This window comes from Bubalus kerabau, chromosome 15 (genome assembly GCF_029407905.1).
Source record: "Bubalus kerabau isolate K-KA32 ecotype Philippines breed swamp buffalo chromosome 15, PCC_UOA_SB_1v2, whole genome shotgun sequence".
NCBI classification, from domain to species: Eukaryota; Metazoa; Chordata; class Mammalia; order Artiodactyla; family Bovidae; genus Bubalus; species Bubalus kerabau.
The window spans coordinates 15,985,670-16,013,016 of record NC_073638.1 but is presented as its reverse complement, the minus strand read 5'-3'; the positions used below and the strand labels follow the sequence as shown (position 1 = coordinate 16,013,016).

The following is a 27,347-nucleotide window of genomic DNA, read 5'->3' as shown; positions in this document are numbered from 1 at the left end:
GCCACTCACCACAAGGAGAACGACCAGTTCACACTGCTTCCTTCATAGAAAGATTCAGTAAGCCAGAAAGAAAAACACCAATACAGTATACTAACGCATATATATGGAATTTAGAAAGATGGTAACAATAACCCTGTGTACGAGACAGCAAAAGAGACACTGATGTATAGATCAGTCTTATGGACTCTGTGGGAGAGGAAGAGGGTGGGGAGATTTGGGAGAATGGCATTGAAACATGTATAATATCATGTATGAAACGAGTTGCCAGTCCAGGTTCAATGCACAATACTGGATGCTTGGGGCTGGTGCACTGGGACGACCCAGAGGGAGGGTATGGGGAGGGAGGAGGGAGGAGGGTTCAGGATGGGGAACACAGGTATACCTGTGGCGGATTCACTTCGATATTTGGCAAAACTAATACAATATTGTAAAGTTTAAAAATAAAATAAAATTAAAAAAAAAAAAAAAAAGAAAGATTCAGTTTTAACCAAGTGTGTATTTTCAGTGCTGGGATATTGCAGGCAGTTATGCTGGCTGTGAACCCGCCAATTGGGATCTTCTGGCAAAAACAGTTCTCACCCTGTGAAAGCTAGAATGTATCACTCTCAAATGCACCTAGAAAAACACTGTGGGTGCTGATCCTTATTGAAGTCAATATTTTGTGACAGCAAGTAACTTTTCTGAAGGAAACACTGCGCTTATGTCTCCTTACTAGAAGCTCATCTCATAGAACACCTAGGTAAATAACACATCATGGAGAACAACCAACATACAAAACTTCCTTCTGGAAAGGTTCACTTTGCTGCAAGTATTTATATTTAGTGCTGGGACACTGCAGGGAAATATTCTGGGTGTGAACTTACCAATAGGGGTCTGATGGTAAAAAGTGTGTTCTGACCCTGTGAATGCTAGACTGTATCACTCTGAAACCCACATATGAAAACACTTTGGGTGCTGATTCTCACTTCACTACAGTCAATTCTTGGTGCAAGCAAGTGACTTTTATGAAGGAAAAACTATGCCTGAATCTCTTTACTATGAGCTCTACTTATACAACACCTAGGTTCATACTGCATTGTATGGGTATGCCACCTGCCACATAGAGAACAACTATTTCACACAACTTTCTATATAGAAAGGTTAAGTTTATCTCAAGTGTTCATTTTTAGTGCTGGGACACAGCAGGGAATATGCTGGGTGTAAATCAGCCATTTATATTCAGCAGACAAAAACATTTTTTCTCACCTTTTGAATGCTAGAATGTTTCACTCTCAAATGCACCTAGGAAAACACCTGGGCTGCTGACTCTCTCTTGACTACAGTCAATTCTTGGTACAATGAAGTGACACTTCTGAAGGAAACAACCTGCTTGGATCTCCTTACTAGGAGCTCATCTCATAGAACACCTATGTCCATAATGCATTTTATGGTTATGCCAGTCACCACACAGAGAACCAGAACAAATCACTTCATTTGTGGAAAGTATAGTTTGTTCCAAGTGTGTATTTTCAGCGCTGGGACACTACAAGGCAATATGCTGGGTAGGAATCTGTCAATTGAGGTCTGCTGGCAAAAACAGTTCACTCACCCTGTGAAAGCTAGAATGTTTCCCTTTCAAACCTACCTAGGAAAAAGTTTTGCGTTTTGACACTCTTCTTTGCATTCAATTCTTGGCTCAAGCAAGTGACACTTCTGAAAAAAAAAACATGGTGCTTGCATCTCCCTACCGGGAGATCATCTACAAGAATACCTAAGATCATAAAGCATTGTATGGGTTTCCCACTATGCACACAGAGAATAACCAGTTCACACCACTTCCTTCAAAGAAAGATTCGGTTTGACCGAATTGTCTATTTTCAGTGCTGGGACACTGTGGGCCCTACCCACCAGAACAAGACATAGTTTCCCCCCAGTCAGTCTCTCCCATCAGGAAGCTTCCATAAGCCTCTTATCCTTCTCCATCAGATGGCAAACAGAATGAAAACCACAATCACAGAAAACTAACCAATCTGATCACATGGACCACAGCCTTGTCTAAATCAATGAAACTATGAGACATGCCATGTAAGGCCACCCAGGACATATGGGTCATGGTGAAGAGTTCTGACAAAATGTGCTCCACTGAAGAAGGGAATAGCAAACCACTTCAGTATTCTTGCCTTAAGACCCCACGAAGAGTATGAAAAAGCAAAAAGATAGGGCACTGAAAGAGAAATTCTCCAGGTCGGTAGGACCCAATATGCTACTGTAAATCAGTGGAAAAATAACTCCAGAAATAATGAAGAGACAGAGCCAAAGCAAAAACAACACCCAGTTGTGGATGTGACTGCTGATGGAAGTAAGAGCAATATTGTATAGGAAACTGGAATGTTAGGTCCATGAATCAAAGCAAATAGGAAGTGGTTGAACAGGAGAAGGAAAGAGTGAACATTGACATTGTAGGAATCACCGAACTAAAATGGACTAGAATGGGTGAATTTAACTCAGATGACCATTATTCTACTACTGTGGGCAAGGGAACAAGTCATGCAAAAATGGGCTTAATAAAGCACAGAAATGGTATGGACCTAACAGAAGCAGAAGATATTAAGAAGAGGTGGCAAAAATACACAGAAGAACTATACAAAAAAGATCTTCACAACCCAGATAACCACAATGGTATGATCACTCACCTAGAGCCAGACATCCTGGAATGTGAAGTCAAGTGGGCCTTAGGATGCATCACTACAAACAAAGCTAGTGGAGGTGATGGAATTCCAGCTGAGCTATTTCAAATCCTAAAAGATGATGCTGTGAAAGTGCTGCACCCAATATGCCAGCAAACATGGAAAGCTCATCAGTGGCCACAGGACTGGAAAAGGTCAGTTTTCATTCCAATCCCAAAGAAAGGCAGTGCCAAAGAATGCTCAAACTACCGCACAATTGCACTCATCTCACATGCTAGTAAAGTAATGATCAAAATTCTCAAAGCTAGGCTTCAATAGTACATGAACCATGAACTTCCAAATGTTCAACTGGTTTTAGAAAAGGCAGAGGAACCAGAGATCAAATTGCCAACATCCATTCAATTATCAAAAAAGCAAGAGAGTTCCAGAGAAACATCTATTTCTGCTTTATTGACTATGCCAAAGCCTTTGACTCTGTGGATCACAACAAACTGTGGAAAATTCTTAAACAGCTGGGAATACCAGACCACTTGACCTGCCTCCTGAGAATTCTGTATGTAGGTCAGGAAGCAAGAGTTGGAACTGGACATGGAACAAAAGACTGGTTCCAAATAGGGAAAGGAGTACATCAAGGCTGCATATTGTCACCCTGCTTATTTAACTTATATGCAGAATACATCATGAGAAACGCTGGGCTGGAAGAAGCACAAGCTGGAACCAAGATTGCTGGGAGAAATATCAATAACCTCAGATATGCAGATGACACCACCCTTATGGCAGAAAGTGAAGAACTAAAGAGCCTCTGTATGAAAGTGAAAGAGGAGAGTGAAAAAGTTGGCTTAAAACTCAACATTCAGAAAACTAAGATCACGGCATCTGGTCCCATCACTTCATGGCAAATAGATGGGGAAACAGTGGAAACAGTGACAGACTTTATTATTCTAGGCTCCAAAATCACTGTAGATGGTGACTGCAGCCATGAAATTAAAAGACACTTACTCCTTAGAAGAATAGTTATGACCAACCTAGACAGCATATTAAAGAGCAGAGACATTACTTTGCCGACAAAGGTCCATCTAGTCGAATATATAGTTTTCCAATAGTCAAGTATGGGTGTGAGAGTGGACTATAAAGAAAGCTGAGCACTGAAGAATCAATGCTTTTGAACTGTGGTGTTGGAGAAGACTCTTGAGAGTCCCTTGGACTGCAAGGAGATCCAACCAGTCCCTCCTCAAGGAAATCGGTCCTGGATGTTATTGGAAGGACTGATGCTGAAGCTGAAACTCCAACACTTTGGCCACCTGATGTGAAGAACTGACTCATTGAAAAAGACCCTGAAGCTGGGAAAGATTGAAAGTGGACGAAGGGGATGATAGAGGATGAGATGGTTGGATGGCATCACCAATTCAGTGGGCCTAAGTTTGAGTAAGCTCTGCAGGTTGGTGATGAACAGGGAAGCCTGGTGTGCTGCAGTCCATGGGGTCACAAAGAGTCGGACATGACTGGGTGAGGAACTGAGCAAAAACTCTGCTGTTATCCTGTGAAAGCAAGAATGTGTCATTCTCAAACCCACCTAGGAAAACACTGCGTGTTTGAGAAAACACGTGAGTGCTGAATCTCTCCTCACTATTGTCATTTTGGGTCGCCAGCTCCTGAATTTTCTGAAGAAGCACTGTTTTTGGATCTCCTTACTGAGATCTCCTAGATCAACCATCTAGAAGATGTTCATCTCCTAGAACAACCTAGGTTTAAAATGCACTGTATGGTATGGCAGTCACCACACAGTGAGAAACCAGTTCACACCATGTCCCTCATAGAAAAGTTCTGTTGTTTCCAAGTGTGTAATCTCAATTCTTGGACCCAGCAAGGAAATACATTGAGTGTGAACTTGCCAACTGGGGACAGCTGGCAAAAACTGTGTGGTCACCTTGTTAAAGTGAGAATATTTCACTTTCAAACCCACCTGGAAAGACTCTTTGGGTACCAATTCTCTCTTTACCACAGTCAATTCTTAGTGCAAGCAAATGAATTTTCTGAATGAAACACTGTACTTGATCAGAGAAGAAAAAGAAATAAAAGGAATTCAGATTGGAAAAGAAGAAGTAAAACTCTCACTGTTTGCAGATGACATGATCCTCTACATAGAAAACCCTAAAGACACCACCAGAAAATTACTGGTGGTTACTTTAATTAGAGCTAATCATTAATTAATTAAATGTAAGCAATTAAAAATTAGAGCTAATCAATGACTATAGTAAAGTTGCAGTATATAAAATTAATACACAGAAATCCCTTGCATTCCTATACACTTTTGCTGCTGTTGCTAAGTTGCTTCAGTCCTGTCCGACTCTGTGCGACCCCATAGACAGCAGCCCACCAGGCTCCCCCATCCCTGGGATTCTCCAGGCAAGAACACTGGAGTGGGTTGCCATTTCCTTCTCCAATGCATGAAAGTGAAAAGTGAAAGTGAAGTCACTCAGTCGTGTCCGACTCTTCGCGACCCCATGGATTGCAGCCTACCAGGCTCCTCCGTCCATGGGATTTTCCAGGCAAGAGTAGTGGAGTGGGGTGCCATTGCCTTCTCCTCCTATACACTAGCAATGAGAAAATAGAAAGAGAAATTAAGGAAACAATCCCATTCACCATTGCAACAAAAAGAATAAAATATTTAGGAATAAATTTACCTAAAGAAACTAAAGACTGATATATAGAAAACTATAAAACACTGATGAAAGAAATCAAAGATAACACAAACAGATGGAAAAATATACCACTGTCATGGATCGGAAGAATCAATATAGTGAAAATGAGTATACTACACAAAGCAATCTATAGATTCAATGCAATCCTTATCAAGCTACCAATGGTATTTTCCACAGAACTAGAACAAATAATTTCACAATTTGTATGGAAACACAAAAAAACCTTGAATAGCCAAAGCAATCTTGAGAAAGAAGAATGGAACTGGAGGAATCAACCTGCTTGACTTCAGAGTATACTACAAAGCTATAGTCATCAAGACAGTATGGTACTGGCACAAAGACAGAAATATAGATCAATGGAACAAATTAGAAAGCCCAGAGATAAATCAACATACCTATGAACACCTTATCTTTGACAAAGGAGGAAACTACAATCTCTTTAACAAGTGGTGCTGGGAAAACTGGTCAACCACCTGTAAGAATGAAACTAGAACACTTTCTAACACCATAACACAAAAATAAACTCAAAATGGATTAAAGCTTTAAATGTAAGACCAGAACCTATAAAACTCCTAGAGGAAAACATAGGGAAAACACCCCCTGACATAAGTCACAGCAAGATCCTCTATGACCCACCACCCAGAGTAATGGAAATAAAAGCAAAAATAAACAAATGGGACCTAATTAAACTTAAAAGCTTTTGCACAACGAAGGAAACTATAAAGCAAGGTGAAAAGGCAGGCTTCAGAATAGGAGAAAATAATAGCAAATGAAACAACTGACAAAGACTTAATCTCCAAAGTATACAAGCAGCTCATGCAGGTCAATACCAGAAAAATAAACGATCAAATCAAAAAATGTTCCAAAGAACTAAGCAGAAATTTCTCTAAAGAAGACATACAGATGGCTAACAAACACATGAAAAGATGCTCAACATCACTCATTACCAGAGAAATGCAAATCAAAACTACAATGAGGTACCATCTCATACTGGTCAGAATGGCTAGCATCAAAAACTCTACAAATGATAAATGCTGGGGAAGATGTAGAGAAAAGGTAACTCTTATACTGTTGGTGGGAATGCAAACTAGTACAGCCACTATGGAGAACAGTGTGGAGATTCATTTAAAAATGAAATAGAACTGCCATATGACCCAGCAATCCCACTGCTGGTCATATACACTGAGAAAACCAGAATTGAAAGAGACACGTGTACCCTAATATTCATTGCAGCACTGTTTACAATAGCTAGAACATGAAAGCAACCTAGATATCCATCGGCAGACAAATGGATAAGAAAGCAGTGGTACATTTACACAATGGAATATTACTCAGCTATAAAAAAGAATGCATTTGAGTCAGTTCTAATGAGGTGGATGAAACTGGAGTCTATTATACAGAGTGAAGTAAGTCAGAAAAAAAAATACCAATACAGTGTATTAACACATATATATGGAATTTAGAAAGATGGTAACGATGACCCTATATGCAAGACAGATAAAGAGACACAGATGTAAAAAACAGAATTTTGGACTCTATGGGAGAGGCAAGGGTGGGATGATTTGAGAGAATATCATTGAAACCTGTATATTACCATTTGTGAAATAGATGGCCAATCTAAGTTCGATGCATGAAACACGGCACTCAAAACTCGTGCACTGAGACAACCCAGAGGGATGGGATGGGGTGGGAGGCGGGAGGGGTGTTTGGGACAGGAGAATACATGTATACCCATGGCTGATTCATGTCAATGTATGGCGAAAACCAACACAATATTGTAGAGTAATTACCTCCAATTAAAATAATTTTTAAAAATTTTTCAAATCTCAAACCATTTTCCAAACTAAAACTAAAAAAAAAAAAAAGAAACACTGTGCTTGGATCTCCTTTCTAAGAGCTCATCTCTTAAACACCTAGGGTCATAATACTTTGTATGGTTATGCCACTCTACACACAGTGAACAACCAGTTCACACCACTTCCTTTGTGGAAAGGTTTGGCTTATTTTCTGTGCTGGGCCATTGCAGGGAATTATTCTGGGTGTGAACCAGTCAACTGGGGTCTGCTAGCAAAAACACTGCTCAAATAATGTGAAAGTTCGTATGTGACATTCTCAAAACCAACCAAGGAAACACTTCGGGTGCTGATTCTCCCTTCACTCCAATCGATTTTTGGTGCCATCAAGTAACTATTCTGAAGAAACACAATGCTTGGATCACCTTACTAGGAGCTTTTCTCATAGAACACCTAGGTTCATGAAGCCTTGTATGGTTATGCAAATCAACACACAGAGAAATACCAGTTCACCCCACTTCTATCGTTGAAAGTTTGTTTGACTCAAGGGTGTATTGCCAGTGCTGAGACATGGCAAAGAAACATGCTGGGTGTGAACCTGGAAATTGGGATCTGCTAGCAAAAACTCTGCTCTCGTCCTGTGAAAGCAAGAATGTGTCATTCTCAAGCCCACCTGGGAAAACACTTTGGGTGTTTGAGAAAACACATGGGTACTGAATCTCTCTTCACTACTGTCAGTATTGATTGCCAGCTCCTGACTTTACTGATGAAACACTGTGCTTTGATCTCCTTACTACAAGCTCTGCCCATAGAACATATAGGTTCATAATGTTTGTAGGGTTATGTCACTCATGACACAGAGATCAACCAGATCACACCACTTCCTTCGTGGAAACGTTCAGTTTCTTCCTAGTGAGTACTTCAAACTCTGGGACATTGCAAGGAAATATGCTGAATGAGAACTTGCCAGTTGTGGACTGCTGGCAAAAGCAGTGGGCTCACCCTGTAAATCCTAGAATGTTTCACTCAGAAGCCTCTTACAAAAACACTTTGATTCTCAATTCTCTACAGTTCATTTTTTTAATGTAAATTTATGTATTTTAATTGGAGGCTAATTACAATATTTAATGCAAGCAAGTTTCTTCTCTAAAGGAAAAACTGTGCCTGAATCTCCTTACTACAAACTCTGCTTACAGAATGCCTAGGTTCATACTGTCTTATGGTTTGTTACTCACCACATGGAGAACAGTTCACACATCTTTCCACATGGGAAGATTCAGTTCGTCCCAACTGTAGATTTCTAGTCCTGTGACACAGCACAGAAATAGGCTGGGTGTGAATCGGCCATTTAAGTTCAGCTGGCAAAAACAGTTTTCTCACCCTTTGAAAGCTAGAATGTCTCATTCTCATAGCCACCTAGGAAAACAGCTTGGATATTGCTGTTCTCTTCACTCCAGTCAATTGGTGCAAGGAAGTGACACTACTAAAGGAAGCAATGCACTTGGGTCTTCACACTGGGAGCTCGTCTCGTAGAACAACAACGTTCATAAGTACCAACGTTCATTTACTTTTATGCCACGCATGACACAGAGAACACCCAGTTCAGCCCATTCCTTCATGGAAAGATTCAGTTTGTCCCAAGTGTGTATTTTCAAGCCTGGGACACTGTGGGGAACATTTGAGTTATAGTGGCAAAACACAGCTCTCACCCTGTGAAAGTAGACTGTTTCACAGTCAAACCCACCTTTGAAAACATCTGGTGCTGATTCTATCTTCACTCACTACAGTAAACATTTATGGCCAGCAAGTGGTGCTTGGATCTCCCTACAGGGATCTCATCTCCTAAAACAATCTAGGGTCAAAAAGCATTGTACAGTTTTGGAAGCACCACAAAGAGAAAAACCAGTTCACATTACTTCTTTCATGGAAAAGTTCTGTTGGTTCCAAGTAATAATCTCAATTCTGGAACCCTACAAGGAAATACATTGAGTGTGAATTTGGCAAATGGGGACGGCTGGCAAAAAGATTGTGGTTACCCTGTGAAAGCAAGAATGTTTCACTTTCAAACCCACCTGGTAGGACTCCTTGGGTTCATATTCTCTCATCACTACAGTCAGTTCTTGGCACAAGCAACTGAATTTTCTGAATGAGGCACTATGCTTGGATCACCTTACTAGAGATCATCTCATAGAATACCTAGGTTCATAATGCCTTGTATGGTTATGCAACTCAACACACAGAGAAAAATCAGTTCACCCCACTTCTGTCATCACATGGTTGTTTGACTCAAGGGTATATTCTCAGTGCTGAGACATTGCAAGGAAACTTGCTGGGTGTGAACCTGGCAATTGGGGTCTGCCTGCCAAAACTGTGCTCTCATCTTTTGAGAACAAGAATGTGTCATTCTCACACCCATCTAGGAAAACACTTTGGGTGTTTGAGAAAAGCATTTTCAGTGCTGATTCTTCTTCACTACTGTCAGTTTTGGTCACCAGCTCATGAATTTTCAGAAGAAACACTGTGCTTGGATCTCCTTACTAGGAGCTCTGTCCATAGAACACCTTGGTTCACAATGCGTTGTAGGCTTACACCACTCATGAAAACAGAGACCAACCAGTTCACACCAGTTGCTTCGTGGAAATGTTTGGTCTGTTCCAAGTGAATAATTCCAACTCTAGGACACTGCCAGGAAATATGCTGAGTGTGAACTTGCCAGTTGTGGACTGCTGACAAAATAGTGTGCTCACCCTATAAATCCTAAAGTGTTTCTCTCTGAAGACACTTACAAAATCACTTTAGGTGCTGATTCTATGTTCACTACAGGCAATTTTTATTGCCAGAAATTGGCTTTTCTGAAGAAACACTGTGCTTGGATCTCCTTACTGCGATCTCATCGCCTAGAATAAGCTAGCTTCAAAATGCATTGTATGGATATGGCAGTCACCACACAGAGAACAATCAGTTCACACCACTTCCTTCATGGAAAGCTTCTGTTTGTTCCAAGTGTGTATTCTCAATTCTAGGAACCTGCAAGGAAATATGTTGAGTATAATCTTGCCAACTGGGGATGGCTGGCAAAAACAGTGTGCTCAAACAGTAAAAGCATGACTATTTCACTCAAAAACCCACCTGGGAAGACTCTTTGGGATTCTCTCTTCACTGCAGTCAACTCTTGGTGCAAGCAAGTTAATTTTCTGAATGAAACACTGTGCTTGGATCTCCATCTTAAGACTCATCTCCTAGAACACCTAGGTTCATAATGCCTTGTACGGTTATGCCACTAAACACACAGTAAACAACAAGCTCACACCACTTCTTTCGTGGATAGGTTTGGTTTGACTCAAGTGCACATTTTCAGTGCTGGGACATTACAGGGAATTATTCTGTGTGAATGTGCCAATTGGGGTTGCTAGCAAAAAACACTGCTTGAATACTATGAAAGTTCGAATGTGACATTCTCAAAAACCACCGAGGAATACACTTTGGGTGCTGATTCTCCCTTCACTCCATTCTATTTTTGTAACTAACAAGTGACTATTCTAAAGAAACACCATGCTTGGATCGCCTTACTAGAAGCTCATCTCATAGAATATCTAGGTTCATAATGCCTTGTTTGGTTACACAACTTAACACAGAGAGAGAAACCAGCTCATCCCACTTCTGTCGTCGAAAGGTGGTTTGACTCAAGTAGGTACTTTCAGTGCTGAGACACTGCAAGGAAACATGCCAGGTGTGATCCTGGCAATTGGGGTCTGCTTTGAAAAACTCTGATTTCATCCTGTGAAAGCAAGAATGTGTCATTCTCAAACCCACAAATTAGGAAAACAATTTGGGAGTTTGAGGAAAACAATTTGGGAGTTTGGGAAAAACACTTTGGGTGCTGATTCTCTCTTCACTACCGTGAGTTATGGTTCCCAGCTCCTGACTTTTCTGAAGGAATACTGATCTTGGATCTCCTTACTAGGATCTCTGCCCATAGAACACCTTGGTTAATAATATAGTGTAGGCTTATGCCACCCATGACACAGAGATAAACCATTTAACACCACATCCTTCGTGGAAAATTCAGTTTGCTCAGAGTGAGCACCTTCAGTTCTGTAACACTGCAAGAAAATATGCTGGGTGTGAACTTAACAGTTGTGGACTGCTGGCAAAAACTCTGTGGTCACCCAGTAAGTCTGAGAATGATTCACTCTGAAGTCACAAAAACACTTTGATTCTCATTTCACCTACCATCAATTTTTAGTGCAATCAAGTTACTTTTCTGAAGGAAAAACTGTGCCTGAGTCTCCTTACTACAAGCTCTGCTTATAGAACACCTTGTATGGTTATGCCACTTAAATAACAGCAAACAACTAGTTCACACCACTTCCTTCATGGAAAGGTTCAGTTTGATCCAAGTGTGTATTTTCAGTGCTGGGACACTGCAGGAAATTATTCTCTGTGTGAACCTGCCAATTGGGGTCTGCTAGCAAAAATCCCATGGACGGAGGAGCCTGGTAGGCTGCAGTCCGTGGGGTTGCTAGGAGTCGGACATGACTGAGCAACTTCATTTTCACTTTTCACGTTCATGCATTGGAGAAGGAAATGGCAACCCACTCCAGTGTTCTTGCCTGGAGAATCCCAGGGACGGGGGAGCCTGGTGGGCTGCCGTCTCTGGGATTGCACAGAGTCGGACACGACTGAAGTGACTTAGCAGCAGCAGCAGCAAAAACACTGCTTGAATACGGTGAAAGCTCAAAAGTGACATTCTCAAAACCCACTGAGGAGAACATTTTTGGTGCTGATTCTCCCTTCATTCCAGTCAATTTTTGTCCCTATCAAGTGATAATTCTGAAGAAACACCATGCTTGAATTACCTTACTAGGAGTTCGTCTCATATAACACCTAGGTTCATATGCCTTGTTTGGTTACACAACTCAACACACAGAGAACAAACAGTTCACCTCACTTCTGTCAACTAAAGGTTGTTTGACTCAAGTGTGTGATTTCAGTGCTGAGACACTGCAAGGAAACATGCTGGGTGTGAAACTGGCAATGGGGCTCTGCTAGCCTAAACCGTACTCCATCCTGTGAAAGCAAGAATGTGTCATTCTCAAACCCACCTAGGAAAACACTTTGGGTGTTTGAGAAAACACTTTCATTACCATCAATTTTGGTCACTAGCTCATAACATTTCTGAAGAAACACTGTACTTGGATATCCTTACTAGGACCTGTTCCCATGGAACACCTAGGTTCATAACATATTCTAGGACTCGGCCACTTACGACGCAGAATCAGTCAGTTCGCACCACTTCCTTCATGGAAAGGTTCAGTGTGTACTGAGTGAGTAGTTTAAAATTTGGTACACTGCCAGGAAATATGCTGGGTATGAACTCCAGTTGTGGACTGCTAGAATAAACGGTGCGCTCACCCTGTAAATCTGAGAATGTTTCACTCTGAAGCGCCTTACAATAACATTGATTCTCACGTCATTACTGTCAATTGTTAATGCAAGCAAGTAACTATTCTAAAGTAAAATCTGCCCAACTCTCCTTATTACCAGTTTGCTTATAGAACACCTCCGTTCATACTATGTCGTATGGGTTTCCCACTAGCCAAATAGAGAACAGTTCACGTAACTTTCTAAATGTGAAGGTTCGTTTTGTACCAACTGTGCATTTCTAGTGCTGTGAGACATAAGAGAAATATCCTGGGTGTGACTCGGCCATTTACATTCAGTGGGCAAAACCTGTTTTCTCACCCTTTGAAAGCTAGAGTGTTTCACTCTCAAACCCACTTAGGAAAACAGCTTGGGTGCATGTTTTCCTTGGGTAATTGATTCAGTACAGTCCATACGCGCAAGGAAGCGACACTACTAAAGGAAACAATGTGTTTTAATATCCATGCTAGGAGTTCATGTCATAGAACACCAAAGTTCCTATGGTTTATGTTTATGCCACGCACCACACAGAGAGAAATCAGTTCGACCTCAGCCATTATGGAAACTTCAGTTAGTGCCAAGTGTGTATTTTCAGGGCTGGGACACAGCAGGGAGGTATGATGGGTGTGAACCTGCCATTTGAGTTCTGCTGGCAAAAGCACTGCTCTCACCCCGTGAAATCCCCATGGGGTGGCAAAGGGTCCAACACGATGAGCGAGTTTCACTTATTATTAGGAGAAAGCTGCAATTTGTAGCACAAAAACATAAGCAAAGAATCCATTAGTTGGAAATCATGAGAGCCATAGTAATTTTTTTTAAAAGTTGGTGGATTTATACAACCTGATTTGATAATTATGAAAAAGCACTTATCAAGGCAGTATGTTGGGACTGACATGTACACATTACTGTATTTAAAACACATAACAAGGACTTACTGTTTAAAAAAATTATGGTACTGGTGGATGAAAATGTAAACCAATAGAACACAGTCTAGAAATAGATCCAGATATACACTAGTCACTTCATTTTTTTGCCCCTTTAGGCAAAGTCTTTATTTTCAAGAAAAAAGTACATTTTCTCATTTTCTGTTTTGGCTTAAATTTTAATTATTTCCAGTGGAACCTTTGAAACCACCTAAATCATTTTCAGTGTCATGTAATGTGAATTTCCTCTATTTCTGGGTAAAATATCCATTCACACATGAGCTGTGCAATTCGATCACTCTTTTTGACTTCAAACTTTTCTTTGCTCCATGGACTGTAATCTGCCAGGATCTTCTGTCTATGAAATTTCCAAGGCAAGAATATTCGAGTGGGTTGCCATTTCCTTCTCTAGGGCATCTTTCTCACCCAGGGATGGAATCCGCCTCTCTTGCATTGGCAGGCAGATTCGTTATTGCTGAGCCACCAGGGAAGCCCTTTTCCACTCTTGGTACTGTGTAATCACAGGTACTGTACAGGTTCATAGAACCCAGCTGATCCCCTTGTTGGGGCAGGGGCTGGTCTGAGAGCAAGGCAAAGCAGAGGCTGCAGGTTGCCTTCCGACAGGAGAAGCAAAACCTCATGGCAGGGGAAAATGTGACTACAAGAGGGAGCAGAGGGAACAAGAGTCATTTCATTTTTGACAAGGATGCTGAGGAATGCAGTGAGTTCTCTTTGTTGGGGGAGAGGGAATTCTCTTAAAGAATCCAGAACAACTGAATAGTCATTTGGGGAAAAATTAATTTATAAACAGCAGAGCAGTGGTCGCTTGGTGACAGATACATAAGTTTAATTGCACGGGTCAGGAAAATTCTCTTGGAGGTGGTAGAAATGTTCTGTACCTTGACTGCAGTGGTGGTTTTGCAAGTACATATTGTCCAAAAGTCATTGAATTCTATACTTTAAATAGGATGAAGTTTTTAATGCATAAGTTACACTTTAATAAGTTTGATTTTTAAAAACTGTCATCCAGAGATGACTAATTTCATCCTTTTGTTATTTTCACTAGCAAGGAAGAATACATGAGAATGTCCTCCCCAAATTCTAGGGGTATATCTTCCTGGGGGCTTGCAGAGTGTTGAGAGTAATAAAAAAAAAAAAAATTCACCAATTCACTGAAATTTTAAAATCCAAATCCAAAAACTCTTTGTAATTGCAAGGAGCAGTTTCTTAATTAAATGATAGAGTAGGAAACAAAATATTTGCCCCCAAATCGTCACTTGACAGCATTCGGCAAATTTGAAAAAGATGGTTTATAGTTACTGTAAGAAGGATTTTGTTGGCTTTTAAAATAATTTAGATCAAGGCTGTCAGAATCTAGACTAGCATATCAAAGTGATTGTAGCATCTACTCCTCTGAAGAAAAAAACAAAAATATTTTATCCCAACATTGTTAGTTGGGTTTACTCCAATATAAAATAAAAAGTTAAAAATAAATAAATCCCAAAATTGTTACCAAAAAAATAACATTAAACATCCCATTGCTATTCAATTGTCTTACTACTAAACAGAAGAAAGGCTAAGATGACTTCTGGAGATGTGTTTAAAATCTATAGAATTAAATATAGAATGTAAAACTTAATCCACCCAGATTTTTTCACTAATATACTCTTGCCTGGGAAATCCCACGGACGGAGGAGCCTGGTAGGCTGCAGTCCATGGGGTCGCTAAGAGTCCGACACGACTGAGCGACTTCACTTTCACTTTTCATTTTCATGCATTGGAGAAGGAAATGGCAACCCACTCCAGTGTTCTTGGCTGGAGAATCCCAGGGACAGGGAAGGCCTCATGGGCTGCCATCTCTGGGGTCGCACAGAGTCGGACACGACTGAAGCGACTTAGCAGCAGTAGCAACACAAAGTAATATATTAACTTTGGCAATATCTTGTTTTCTTTCCTTGATAAAGAATTTCTGTTTTTACATTAAATACAATTTTTTAGTTGTTACCAGAAGAACTTAGCCTTGGGTTTTGCCTCCATCTAGTGGACATTTTGGTCTTTCTCATTTAACTAAAATGAAAAAGGACAATAAGCCTTTCTGCTTTTGTTGATCATGTTCAGTTTTTTGGAATTAAAAAAAAAGTAAGGAAAAAATGGTAACCACAGTTCATGGATAAAAAAGTACTTATTTTTATCAATATTTGTTTCTCAAAAGATCTCAGGTGGTATATAATTAATGGCATGCACGTAATAATTGGGAACAGAAAACCAAAAGCCGTTTAGGAGAAAGAAGGAAGTAAACCACCTAAGTTAGTATAGTTGCTATAATTGATGACAAAATTATCTCCAAGTATTTTGGTACTGCAAACAAAAGTAATAATTGCATAATTCTTTACCATTTGATCAAAATAAACCATATTTTCTTATGAGTAAAAACATTTTCAGACTAATTTTTTCTAACTAAAATATGCCAATTTTTGTATAATTTTACAGCCCATAATTTTATAGAGGTATGGCAAATGCAACAAAGTTTAGAAATTGATGAATTCTATAGAGTGAACAAGTCCATTTAACTACCACCTACATCAAGACATAGAACACAATAAGCAGGAATTCCCTGGTGGTCGAGCTGTTAGAATTTGGTGCTTTCACTATGGTGGCCCAAGTTCAATCCCTAGCTGGGGAACTAAGACCCCACACGCTGTGTGGTGCAGCCACCCCTCCCCACAAAACAGAACAAAGCCAGTGCCCCAAAAGTCAACTTTGTGCTCCCGCTTTCCATGCTCCCTCAAAGGCAATCACTATTCTAGCTTCTATCACCATCATTTGTTTTGCCTACTTAAATGGAATCATTTATTATGTATGTTTTTGTTTGCTTCTTTCACTAAACATCACATCTGTGAGATTCATCCATATTTCTGGATGTAGCAGTAATTTGTTCCTTTTCATTGTTGTATTCTGTTATGCTGCTACTGCTAAGTCACTTCAGTCGTGTCCAACTCTGTGCGACCCCGTAGACGGCAGCCCACCAGGCTCCCCCGTCCCTGGGATTCGCCAGGCAAGAACAATGGAGCGGGTTGCCATTTCCTTCTCCAATGCATGAAAGTGAAAAGTGAAAGTGAAGTCTCTCAGTCGTGTCTGACTCTTAACGACCCCATGGACTGCAGCCTACCAGGCTCCTCGGTCCATGGGATTTTCCAGGCAAGAGTACTGGAGTGGGGTGCCATTGCCTTCTCCGTAATTACTCTAAGACATGTCTATATTAGATAGGTCAACAAACAAACATTAATATCAGGTATTTATTGTATTCTGTTATGGGAATATACAATATATACATTTTAATGCCAGTTTTTGAAGCACCTTTGAATTGTTCCCAGTTTGGTATTTTTGTAAATAGTGCTGGCATGATATTCTAGTACAAGATTTTGATGTACATATGTGTTAGGGCTGCTGGGGTGCGAGGTATACTTATACTAGTCAGCTTTAATAAAAACTGCCAAAACAGATCTCCAAAGTGGTTATGCCAGTTTATAATCTTAGCATCAGGGAATGAGATCTCCAATTGCACCATACCCTCCTCACCCTTCTTACTGCCATGTCTGTTTCTTTAAATAGCTATTCTAGTGCATGATGTCCATGTGTAGAGTCTTCTCTTGTGATGTTGGAAGAGGGTGTTCGCTATGACCAGTATGTTCTCTTGGCAAAACTCTGTTAGCCTTTGCCTTGCTTCATTGTGTACTCCAAGGCCAAATTTGCCTGTTACTCCAGGTATCTCTTGACTTTCTACTTTTGCATTCCAGTCTCCTATAATGAAAAGGACATCTTTTTTGGGTGTTAGTTCTAGGAGGTCTTGTAGGTCTTCATAGAACCAGTGAACTTCAGCTTCTTTAGCTTTACTGGTTGGCACATAGACTTGGATTACTGTGATAGTGAATGGTTTGCCTTGGAAATGAACAGAGATCATACTGTTGTTTTTGAGACCGCATCCAAGAACTGCATTTCAGACTCCTTCATTGACTATGAGTGCTACTCCATTTCTTCTAAGGGTTTCTTGCCCACAGTAGTAGATATAATGGTCATCCAAGTTAAATTCGCCCATTCCAGTCTATTTTAGTTCACTGATTCCTAAAATGTTGATGATCACTCTTGCCATCTCCTGTTTGACCACTTTCAATTTACCTTGATTCATGCACCTAACATTCCAGGTTCTATGCAATATTGCTCTTTACAGCATCAGACTTCTGTGTTGTTTTTGTTTTGGCTCTGTCTCTTCATTCTTTCTCAAGTTATTTCTCCACACTTCTCCAGTAGCATATTGGACACCTACCAACCTGGGAAGTTCATCTTTCAGTGTCCTATCTTTCTGCCTTTTCATACTGTTCATGGGGTTCTCCAGGCAAGAATACTGATGTGGTTTGTCATTCCCTTCTCCAGTGGACCACATTTTGTCAGACCTCTCCACCATGACCCATCCACCTTGGGTGGCCATACACAGCATGGCTCATAATTTCATTGAGTTAGACAAGGCTGTGGTCCATGTGATCAGTTTGATTAGTTTCCTGTCATTCTGGTTTTCAGTCTGTCTGCCCTCTAAGGTATAAGGATAAGAGGCTTATGGAAGCTTCCTGATGGGAGACTGCCTGAGGGGGAAACTGGGTCTTGTTTTGATGGGCAGGGCCATGCTCAGTAAATCTTTAATCAAATTTTCTGTTGATGGGTGGGACTGTGTTCCCTCCCTGTTGTTTGACTTGAGACCAAACTATGGTGAAGGTAATAAAGATAATGGCAACCTCCTTTAAAAGGTCGTATGTATGCACTGCCACACTAAGTACCCCCAACCCTGCAGCAGGCCACTGCTGACCCATGCCTCGGCCGGAGACTCCCGGACACTCACAGGCAAGTCTGGTTCAGTCTCTTGTGGGGTCACTGCTCCTTTCTCCGGGGTCCTGGTGTGCAAAAGGTTTTGTTTGTGCCCTCCAAGAGTCTGTTTCCCCAGTCCTGTGTAAGTTCTGTTGGCTCTGTGGTGGGGTTAATGGTGACCTCCTCCAAGACGGTTTATGTCACACCCAGGTCTGCTGCCCCCAGAGTCCCTGTCCTAGATGGTCAATACTGAAATCAGATTGATTATATTCTTTGTAGTCAAATATGGAGAAGCTCTGTAACAGTCAACAAAACAAGATCAGGAGCTGACTGTGGCTCAGATCATGAACTCCTTATCACCAAATTCAGATTTAAATTGAAGAAAGTAGGGAATATCACTAGATCATCCAGGTATGACCTAAATCAAATCCCTTACAATTATACAGTGGAAGTGAGAAATAGATTCAAGGGATTAGATCTGATAGACAGAGTGTCTGAAGAACTATGGATGGAGGTTCGTGACACTGTACAGGAGGCAGTGATCAAGACCATCCCCAAGAAAAAGAAATCAAAAAGGCAAAATGGTTGTCTGAGAAGGCCTTACAAATAGCTGAGAAAAGAAGAGAAGTGAAAGGCAAAGGAGAAGAGGAAAGATACACCCATCTGAATGCAAAGTACCAAAGAAGAGCATGGAGAGATAAGAAAGCCTTCCTCGGTGGTCAATGCAAAGAAATAGAGGAAAACAACAGAATGGGAAAGACTAGAGATCTCTTCAAGAAAATTAGAGATACCAAGGGAATATTTTATGCAAAGATGAGCACAATAAATGATAGAAATGGTATGAACCTAACAGAAGCAGAAGATATTAAGAAGAGGTGGCAAGAATACACAGAAGAACTATATTTAAAAGTTCTTCATGGCCCAGATAACCACAATGGTGTGATCACTCACCTAGAGCCAGACATCCTGGAATGTGAGTCAAATGGGCCTTAGGAAGCATCACTACAAGCAAAGCTAGTGGAGGTGATGGAATTCCAGTTGAGCTATTTCAAATCCTAAAAGATGATGCTGTGAAAGTGCTGCACTCAATATGCCAGCAAATTTGGAGAACTCAGCAGTGGCCACAGGACTGGAAAAGGTCAGTTTTCATTCCAATCCCAAATAAAGGCAATGCCAAAGAATGTTCAAACTACCACACAATTGCACTCATTTCACACGCTAGTAAAGCAATGCTCAAAATTCTCCAAGCCTGGCTTCAACAGTACATGAACCGTGAACTTCCAGATGTTCAAGCTGGATTTAGAAAAAGCAGTGGAACAAGAGATCAAATTTCCAACATCCATTGGATCATTGAAAAAGAAAACAAGTTCCAGAAAAACATTTACTTCTGCTTCAGTGACTACTCTAAAGCCTTGGATTGTGTCGATCACAACAAACTGTGGACAGTTCTTCAAGAGATGGGAATACAAGGCCACCTTACCTGCCTCTTGAGAAATCTGTATGCAGGTCAAGAAGCAAGAGTTAGAACTGGACATGGAACAACAGACTGGTTCCAAACTGGAAAGGAGTATATCAAGGCTGTATATTGTCACCCTGCTAATTTAACTTACATGCAGAATACATCATGCGAAATCCTGGGCTGGATGAAGCACAAGCTGGAATCAAGATTTTTGGGAGAAATATTAATAACCTCAGATATGCAGATGACACCACCCTTATGGCAGAAAGTGAAGAACTAAAGAGCCTCTTGATGAAAGTGAAAGAGGAAAGTGAAAAAGTTGGCTTAAAATTCACCATTCATAAAACTAAGATCATGGCATCTGGTCCCGTCACTTCATGGCAAATAGATGGGGAAACAATGGCAACAGTGACAGACTTTATTTTTCTGGGCTCCAAAATCACTGCAGATGGTGACTGCAGCCATGAAATTAAAAGACACTTGCTTCTTGGAAGAAAAGTTATGATCAACCTAGAAAGCATATTATAAAGCAGAGACATTACTTTGTCAACAAAAGGTCCATCTAGTCAAAGCTATGGTTTTTCCAGTAGTCATGTATGGATGTGGGAGTTGGACTATAAAGAAATCTGAGTGCCGAAGAATTGATGCTTTTGAACTGTGGTGCTGGAGAAGACTTGAGAGTTGCTTGGACTGCAAGGAGAACAAACCAGTCAATCCTAAAGGAAATCAGTCCTGAATATTCATTGGAAGGACTGATGCTAAAGCTGAAACTCCAATACTTTGGCCACCTGATGCAAAGAACTGACTCATTGGAAAAGACCCTGATGCTGGGAAAGATTGAAGGCAGGAGGAGAAGGGGATGACAAAGGATGAGATGTTTGGATGGCATCACCAACTCAACGGGCATGAGTTTGACCAAGCTCCAAGAGATGTTGATGGACAGGGAAGCCTGAGGTGCTGCAGTCCACAGGGTCACAAAGAGTTGGATATGACTGTGCAACTGAACTGAACTGATTCTAGTGCGTATATAATAATGTCTCACTGAAGTTTTAATTTGCATTATTCTGATGATTAATGATGTGGAACAATTTGTTATATGCTGATTTTACATCTGGATCTTCTCTTTTGTGAAATCTTTCTCCATTTTCTTGTTGGGTTGTGTGCCCTGTTTTTATCAGTTTGTAGAAGTTCTTTATATATTAGATACTATTCATTCATCAGAGAAGGCAATGGCAACCCACTCCAGTACTCTTGCCTGGAAAATCCCATGGACAGAGGAGCCTGGTAGGCTGCAGTACATGGGTTCACGAAGAGTCAGACATGACTGAGCAACTTCACTTTGACTTTTCACTTTCATGCATTGGAAAAGGAAACGGCAACCCACTCCAGTGTTCTCGCCTGGAGAATCCAAGGGACGGGACAGCCTGGTGGGCTGTCATGTATGGGGTCGCACAGAGTCGGACACTATTGAAGCAACTTAGCAGCAGCAGCAGCAACAGTCATTCATAGAACATATGTGTTACAAAAATGTTCTCCCAATCTGTGGCTTGACTTCTCATTCTCTTAATGGCAATTTTAATGAAGAGATCTTAATTTCAATGACCTCTAGTTTATTGACTATTTTTCTTTATGGTTAGTGTTTCTTATTTCATGTTTAAGAAGTTTTGCCTGCATCAAGATCATCAACATATTTTTTCACAGTTGTCTTCTAGGAAATTTACTGTTTTAGTTTCAGTGCTATAATTCATTTTGACTTATTTTTTTGTTTGTTTGATTGTGGTAGGAGTGAGTTCACTTTTTTACCTATATAAATATCCCATATATTCAATACTATGTATTAAAAAAAAAAAAACACCCCGCACACACACAAATGCCACATTACACACCAGTGACAACTGTGCCATGTATTTGGTGATTGTATGTGATTGGGCCTGTTTCTAGACTCTCTGTTTTGCTCAAATTGACCTATCTTTCCCTCAATACCACAGGTTTGATACTATAGCTTTATAGTAAGTTGTCTTTTTCAGCCAGGCTATGTGGCTTGTGAGATCTTAGTTCCCTAACCAGGGATTAAAACAGGGCCCCAGCAGTGAAAGTGCCAATTCCTAAGCACTGGACCACCAGGGAATTCCCCTATAGGAAATCATGATATGTGGTCATATAAATGTTCCAACTTTGTTTTTATTCTTCAATGCTGTTTCTGCCATTCTTGGATATTTGCATTTGCTTTTCAATTTTAGAGTCCCTTTGTCAATTTTGATTTTAAAACAACCCTGCTAAGATGTTGACTGAGGTTACACTATAGATCAATTTGAGGAATTAACATTATAAATAAAGTGTCACAATTCTTGAATGTAATATATCCCTTCATGTATTTAGATATTCATTATTTATTCTTGATAATGTTTTAGAGTGTTCTGGTATTCTTTCCTTTTTAAAAAAAGATTTACCCATGCATTTGCTCACTATTTATGCTATTGTAAATAGTGCCACTTTTCTATATTTTTGTTTCTATATGTCAAAGTGAAATTTATTTGTCTTTATTGGCTATGTGTCCACTGATCCTAATAACTGTATTAATTCCAATATTAATCATTTGTGTATACATTCATTTGCATTTTCTATGTGTATAACCATGTTGACATAGTTCTTCAAAAATTAAAAATAGAATTACCATATGATTGAGCAATTAATTCCATTTCTGAGAGATAGATACATATATATATACACACACACACACACACAAAGAATTCAAAGAAGGATCTTGGAGAGATATTTGCTTACCCACATTCATTATAGCTTTATTCACAACAGCTAAGATATGGATGCAATCCAAATGCCCATGATTAATAAATAGGTAATGAATACAGAAATGCAGTGTATATGTAAAATATGATATTATTAAGCCTTAAAAAGGAAGGAAATCCCAACACAGGCTACAACAGGAATTAACTTGGAGGTCATTATGCTAAATAAAATAAGTCAATCACAAAAAGACAAACTTCCCAGGTGGCGATGGTGGTAAAGAACCTGCCTACAAATGCATGATACATAAGAGAGGTGGGTGCAATCCCAGGGTCGGGAAGATTTCCTGGAGGGGTGCATGGCAGCCCACTCCAGTATTCTTGCCTGGAGAATCCCATGGACAGACTGGTGGGCTACAGTCCAAAGGGTCACAAACAGTTGGACACGACTAAAGCGACTTAGCACCTACGAACTACTCATCAGTATCAATTCAGTCACTCAGTCATGTCCGACTCTTTGCAACCTTATGGACTCCAGCATCCTAGGTTTCCCTGTCCTTCACCAGCTCCTGGAGCTTGCTCAAACTCATGTCCATTGAGTCAGTGATGCTATCCAACCATCTCATCCTCTGTTGTCCCCTTCTTCTCCTGCCTTCAATCTTTTCCAGCATTGGGGCCTAGAGAATTTAAACAAACTGAGGGCTCTGTCTCTCTCTAGCCTACTTCCTCAGTCGTAATAGGAATGTTACTGGTAGCACTACACAGACTAATGGGTGGGGCCAGGCTTTGTAAACTGATATGTGGAGGGGTGACCTTGGTCTTACACACAAAGGAAGGCATGAAAGGACTGTTAAGTAAATTCTCATGAGACATCTAAAATATTCAAATTCATAGAAATAGAATGGTTGTTACCAGGGGCTGCGGGAAGGGAAAAATAGGGAGTTGGTGTTCCATAGGTATAGAGTTTCTGTTTTGCAAGATGAAAAAATTCTAGAGATCTTGCTACACAGCAATGTTAATATACTCAACACTTTAAAATGGTTAAGATGGTTAAAAAAACTATTAGTCATATAAAAAATATAATTGCAATTGTTTGTGATTGTCAAAATGCTTAAATCGTCTCATACATTAACTTTACAAATAAATATTATAATACCGATTTGGAAACTAAGTATTTTTAAAAGATAATTGACCATTTTAACAAAAATACTAACAATTTTTACAGTTTATAGCATATCTAAATGCAAAATATATGTTGTCATTTATATAATACTGGGAAGAGAGAAATGGAAGGTTCTTAAATTATGCTTGAAGCAGTATAATATCTCTTGAAAGTTAACATCATAGATTTAACATCATAGATTCAATGCAATCTGTCAAAATTCCAGCTAACTTCTTCATAAAAAGTGACAAGCTGATCTTAAAATTCATATGGAAATGCAAAGAACCCAGAAGCACCAAAACTATCTTGAAAAAAAAACAAAGTTGGAGGCCTCACACTTTTTGATTTCAAAATGTACTAGAAAGCTGTTGTTAATCAAGACCTTGTGGTAATGGCATAATGATAAATGTATATATGTGCGTGTGTGTGTGTGTGTGTGTATCAGTGAATGGAATTTTGAGTCCAGAAATAACCCTCACATTATGGATCTTTGAATACTTTTGACAACAATGTCAAGACAATTCAATGGAGGAAAATAGTAGCCATTTCAACAAATGGTGCTGGGAAAACCATGCAACAGAATGAGTTGGGCTTATCCATCATACCATAATGTTAATACAAAAATTAACTCAAAATGATCAAATACTTAAATGTAAAACCTAAAACTATAAAACTTTTAGAAAAACACATATGAGAAATCTTTATGATTTTATATTTGGCAATGAATTCTTGGATATGTCACCAAAAATATAGGCATTAGAGGAAAAATAGAGATAAATGGGACTACATCAAAATCGAAACATTTTTAAAATCAAAAGACAAAGTGAAAAGGCAACTCATTAAATGGGAGAAAATATTTATAAATCATATGTGTGATAAAGGATTAGTATCCAGAATATACAAAGAATTCTTAAAACTCAACAAAAAACCCAATTTGCAAATGGATAAAATACTTGAATAGACATTTCTCCAAAGAAGATGTACAAACAGGCTATAAGCACATGAAATGCAAAGCAAAATCACAAAAAGATACCAGTTCATGTTCATCAGAATAGCTGGCTGTTACATTTTTAAAAATGAAACCAACAAATGTCCACAAGGATATAGAAAAATTAGAACCTTTGTGCATTGCTAGTGGGAATGTAAAGTGGTGCAGGGACTTGAAAAGTTTGATGGTTCCTCAAAAAGTTAAACATCAAACTACCACATGATCCAGTAATTGCATTTCTAAGTATATTCTCTAAAGAACTGATAGCAGGAATTCAAACTGATCTTTTTACACCATTGCAGCATTATTTGCAACTCAAATGTCCACCAGATGAACAGATATACAATATGTTACAACATATTGTGTACATAAAATGGAATATCATTTCAACTTTAAAGAATGCAATTCTGATACATGCTACAACATGGATGAACTTTCAAAACATTTTGTTGGATGAAATAACAACAAATTATTGTTGCTATTTTTGTTGGAGGAAAATAATTTTGTTATTATTGTTGGAGGAAAATTTTGTATGATTCCATTTATACAAAATGTCCAAGTAGTCAAGTTCATAGAGACTGAAAAGAGAAGAGGTTACCAGAGTCCTGGGAGAGAGGGAAATTGAGAATTATTGCTAAATGGATACAGCTTCTGGTTGGGATAATGAAAAAAGTCTGGAAATAGTGGTGATGGCTGTAGAACAATGTGAGTGTATTTAATGCCATTGCATTATATACTTAAACATGGTTAAAAGAGTCAATTTTATGTTATGTACATTTTACCACAATAAAAAAGCAGTTAGGCCTCCAGAACCCCCATTCATAGCAGCCAGATGAATGACACCCCCACCTCTACCCTAGCAGAAGACTGAGGGTAATTCTCTGAAGAAAGTCAAACAGACTTTCATGGGTGGGAGGTACTCTTGAGTACCTCAAGGAGCACTCTTGAGGGTAGGAGCACTACACCGAAGTGGAAATTTCATGAATATTTACATTCTTCTTCTTGAGCCTTCACTTCTTTCCTCCCCTCACTTCCTAGGGTGCTGGCGCCAGACTGATACTCTCCAGCAGGGAGACAAGACAAGTCACTCTGTGAAGAATCAGAGAAGTTCAAGAAATAAGGCCATAACAGTGACATGAGGGCTTCCTCCAAACAGATCACCCATCAGTGAAACCCCCAGTCGACAAGTCCACCTGTATGCAGAGGTCATACTCTGGCACCAGACTGATACTCTCCAGCAGGGAGGCAAGACAAGTCATTCTGTGAAGAATCAGAGAAGTTCAAGAAATAAGGCCATAACAGTGACATGAGGGCTTCCTCCAAACAGATCACCCATCAGTGAAACCCCCAGTCGACAAGTCCACCTGTATGCAAAGAGTCATACTCTCCTACTAGACGGGGCAAGATGGTCAACAATCAACCGAAGCTACAAAGATAGAGGACAAAACAAACCAGAACAGTTAACTTGGAGGGTGCAGCAGTTATACAAGGAAAAAGTAATACTGGAATAATATCACTAATATCCTTAGAGAGATAAGATATTCCATCCATGATATAAGGGCAAGGTGTTACACACACGCACAAAGGCGTTCTGAGAAATTTTGGGGTTGGCCAAAAGTTTGTTCAGTTTTTTCAGTACGATGACTCTAGTAGCACTGAGTTGTCTTTAACTTCATTCAAAACAATTTTGTTGGACTATTGTGACAGCTGTCATATTAGCTTGCAGTTTTTAAAAAAAATTTATCAAAAGTGGTGAATTTTTGTATAGCCATTTTAATATTGAAAATGGAAGAAACAAGCAACGTTTTCAGCATATTATAAATAAAGGTCAATAAAGGTGAAAACACAACTGAATCACAAAATAAAGATTTGTTCAGTGTTTGGGGAGAAAGTGCTCTGATTTATCAAATGTGTCAAAGGTGGTTGGCGAAGATTTGTGCTGGAGATTTCTTGCTGGACAATGCTTCACATTCGAGTAGACCTGTTGAAACTGATAGCAATCCAATGGGGACATGAACTAAGAACAATCTCCGTTACACCACGAGGGAGATATCTGACATACTCAAAATATGCAAATCAAGTGTTGAAAATCATTTGCACCAGCTTGGTCACATTAATTCCTTTGATGTTTGTGTTCCACATAAGTTAAGTGAAAAAACCTTCTTGACCATATTTTTGCATGTGATTCTCTACTGAAATGTAACAAAAATGTTTCATTTTTAAAACAAATTGTGATGGGCAAGGAATACTGTGGATATTGTACATAATGTGGAACAGAAGAGACCATGGGCAAGTAAAATGAATCACCATAAACCACACCAAAGACTGCTCTTCATACAAGGAAGGTGATGTTGCATACACGATAGGATTAGAAGGGAACTCCTTCCAGAAAACCAAGTGATTAATCCCCAAATGCCCCCAATTAGACCAACTGAAAACACCACTCAATAAAAAGCATCCAGAATTAGTCAATGTAAAATGCATAATCTTCCATCAGCATAATGGAAGACCGCATGTTTCTTTGATGACCAAGCAAAAACTGTTACAGTTTGAGAAGTTCTGATTCATCCTCCATATTCATCAGACATTACACCTTCAAATGTCCATTTATTTTGGTCTTTACAAAATT

General features: G+C 39.6%; 1 long non-coding RNA gene across 1 annotated transcript in view; it reads left to right on the top strand.

Annotated features, from left to right (window-relative positions):
- LOC129628351 (uncharacterized) overlaps nt 1-26,892 on the top strand; it is a 46,862-nt gene extending 19,970 nt beyond the window's left edge. Inside the window, exon 3 of the long non-coding RNA XR_008702789.1 lies at nt 25,757-26,892. This is a non-coding gene — a long non-coding RNA (uncharacterized LOC129628351). The remainder of the gene's footprint in view (nt 1-25,756) is intronic.
- The last annotated feature ends 455 nt before the right edge of the window (nt 26,893-27,347 follow it).